The 3518-nt window shown below is 41.9% G+C and overlaps 1 non-coding gene across 1 annotated transcript; it reads right to left on the bottom strand.

Annotated features, from left to right (window-relative positions):
- Positions 1-2925: 2925 nt before the first annotated feature.
- LOC119470905 lies at positions 2926-3030 on the bottom strand. The gene has a single exon (XR_005199883.1). It is a non-coding gene; the product is annotated as a small nucleolar RNA U13 (small nucleolar RNA).
- Between the last annotated feature and the right edge of the window lie 488 nt (positions 3031-3518).

Below are 3518 nucleotides of genomic sequence, written 5' to 3'. Positions count from 1 at the left end.
TGAGTTAATTTTAAAAATTATTTTTATATTGGGTTTTACTTCTGTTTTAGACTTTTTCTTTTTCATTGGCTTTCCAGGGAAGAAGGCAATGATTCACAGGAATTTTTGGTTATTCTTATTAGGTAACTGGGCAGTATTTTTTCTTTTTCTTTTTAAAATATATATATATTAATTTATTCAATCAACTAAGCAATGCACCATTTTACAGATGAGGAAAAGAAAGCTTAGAGAAGGCAAGTGCCCTGCCCAGGGTCCCAGGTAGCAAGGCGGGTAGAAAGATATGGAGGCAGGTAGTCAAGGCCATCACTCGGCCTGTACAGGACTGATTTAAGAGCTGCCAGGATGGCTTCTGTAGATGCTCAAGGTGTATAGAATTGACTTTCTATTTCCCAAAGTTTCAGTTGTAAGATGAATACATTCTGGTGATTTAAAGTATAACACGGTGACTGTAGTTAATGTATTATACACTTGAAATTTGCTGAGAGAGTAGGTCTTAAATATTACCAACACACACACACATGAACCATGTGAGTTGATGGATGCATTAATTAGCTTGATTGTAGCACTCATTTCGCAATGTAACTGTGTACAAAAACATCAAGTTATGCACCTTAAATACATATAGCTTTTGTTGATCATACCTCAATAAGCTTGGAAAAATAGTAAGTCTGTGTATGAATGATTGACTGTCAAAGCATGCAGTGCCCCGGTGATGTTCTGAACCCTGGAATGATATAAAAGAGCCAGAAAACCTTGTATGTGCCCCAAGGAGGTTGCGACTGTTGACAGGTTACACAGGTACCAGGCCAGGGAACTTAGAACGTGGCTGAGCCCTGTCTGTATGATTCCTCAAGATTCCATTCTTGCACAGGTTTTATTATGCTACATGAGTAGTTATTTGTGCAAACGACCTCCTTTGCAGTGAGCCGAGACCACACCATTGCACTCCAGCGTGGGTGACAGCAAGACTCCGTCTCAAAAAAAGAAAAGAAAAAGAAAAAAGGAAGTTTTTACAATGTTATGTACATATATAGATTTAATACAGTTTTGAATGGGGTTATGGTCTACATATCATTTTTAGTCCACTATTAAACTTACTATTTGTACTATCTACACGATTCTATGTCATTAGGTAATCTCTAATGGCATCATTAAAAATGGTGAGTCACTGTATCAATATTTAACCGTGAAACACGCTAGTCTTGTACACTGATTTGTGAATCTCTCAGGCTGTTTACAAAAAGACATCCAAGGGATGCCAAAGAGAAGGTGCTGGGCTCTCATGGCCCCATGAGACTTGTAGACCAAGGAATGAATGAGTGGATTTAAAGTAGATTCTCAATGACGATGTCCATCATAATGTGCTCACAGTAATAGTCAATGCTGATTGAGTGATGACCACGGCAGGCTCTGTTCTGAGAGCTTTGCACATGTTCACTTGTGAGGAAGATGCTATTATTCTCATCTTTATTTTACAGAGGAGGAAGCTTGGGCACCAGGCATTTAGTAATTTGGTTTGAGGCACTTTTCTAATCAGTCCCTCTATTGATCTAAAATGGAAGTTACTGGGTTATTAGGAGCATGGGATTCCCATAAGTACTGATAAAAGCATTTGTTAGAGACAACGGGCTTTAGCCAAGTGAATTACAATCATTTCCTCCAATCTCCAGATATCCTGGACTTGTGACAGGTGGGCCAGCACAGCACAGCCAATCTCTGGATGAATCTCACAAGGAGAGAGCAAAACCCCTTCACCTCTAATTGGAGGGAACCACAGAACAAAACAAGCACCAGTTTATACCGTCTCATGGTGGCTCCTGGGGTACCCATTGGCTGTGAGATGACTGAAGGTGGTACCTCAATTCCTCATCCGCCAGTCAAGCATCCTTTGAAGCAGGATCACCTACGTTAAAAACACATTTTCAAGAAATCTCCTAAGAGTCTGCTGTCCCACCTAAAGAGGGGTACCAAATGTGGCTGATAAAGCAGTCATTAAATCAACCATGAATGTGATCCAGCCATGATGGCTTGTGCCTATAATCCCAGCTACTCAGGAGGATGGCTTGAGGCTAGGAATTTGAGACCAGCTTAGGACAACACAGCCAGACGTCATCTCTTAAAAAAAAAAAAAAATGTGATCGTTGGTAATTTTTGCAATACTGGGAGGTTGGTCAGTCTTTGGGCATCATTTAAGAGCAGGCAGGTGAGTGTAAAGCTTCAGAAACTTGAGCCCTTCAGAGCCTGCTGCCTTCTCATCTCCCTTAGCTCAGCGCTTTCATCGTTGCTACCCCACAAACGTGCACGTGACGCAAAAGGCAACAGAAAGGCAGCTGAGTTTCACCTGTGGGGAGACAAACCTTCAAACATTTTTAATTTGATAGAAGATTTTTCCAATGTGAAAGATGGTCTTGGAGACACAGTACATGCTTGGATTTCATCCTAGAGACATTAAAATCAAGATAGAAAAATCAATGAGCCTTCCAGTTCAGCAAAGGTGATAACATTGATTTCATGCCTAGAGAAATTGAATAATCAGGTTGTAAATCCATGGTTTCTTTTGTGTTTCTCAAAAAGACCAAGTGTCTCAGAGGAGTTTTTATTGCATTTTACGAGCATTTAACACTAAAAGGAGCTAAAATGGAACTCCACCATTGGAACACTATGTAACCAGATGGAACAAGTCAGCTCTCACAGTGTTTTGCTCTCTCATTGCGAGACTCATCCTGGGATGGGCTGTGCTATGCTGGCTGCAGATACTGTTCAGGGAGCTCCTTTACTAGGGTTTGACTCCCGTGGTCCATTGTACTGCACTCATTTGAAATAACCAGTTCACACGTCAGGGTGAAAGAGCAGACCAAAAAGTGGCAGGCAAAAAGAGGCGATGGGTAAGAGCGGCATTTGTCATAATAATGTGTCTGTTTTTCACATCAGATGGGTAATGTGCAGATGTGGTAGCAAGATTGGAGGGAGGCACATCTCACAAATGCATGCTGAAAACCCAGTCATCATGTGTATGAACTACAAAAGGATAATTTATTATTTATCAAGCTCCAAGGGCATCATTTTAAATAACAACTCCTCCCCCTGAGAAAGCATGGTTTTCTTGAAAGGGATCTACAAGGCCAGGTGTGGTGGCTCATGCCTATAATCCCAGCACTTTGGGAGGCCAAGGCAGAAGAATCACGAGGTGAGGAGTTCAAGACCAGCCTGGCCAACATGGTGAAACCCTGTCTCTACTAAAAATACAAAATTAGCTGGGCATGGTGGTGTGTGTCCATAATCCCAGCTACTCAGAAGGCTGAGGCAGGAGAATTGCTTGAATGGGAACCCGGGAGGCTGAGGTTGCAGTGAGCTGAGATCACACCATTACACTTCAGCCTGGGCTACAGAGTAAGACTCCGTCTCAAAAAAAAAAAAAGGAAGGGATCTATAGGCCTGCCTCCACCTCCCCTTGAGCACCCCTGACTCAGCATTTTCTTTTGGCTCAGGGCCACATTCATAAGTGCAGGTGAATGTTT

The sequence above is a fragment of the Cebus imitator genome, unplaced genomic scaffold (genome assembly GCF_001604975.1).
Source record: "Cebus imitator isolate Cc_AM_T3 unplaced genomic scaffold, Cebus_imitator-1.0 Scaffold43, whole genome shotgun sequence".
NCBI classification, from domain to species: Eukaryota; Metazoa; Chordata; class Mammalia; order Primates; family Cebidae; genus Cebus; species Cebus imitator.
This window is presented reverse-complemented; position numbering and strand designations above follow the sequence as displayed.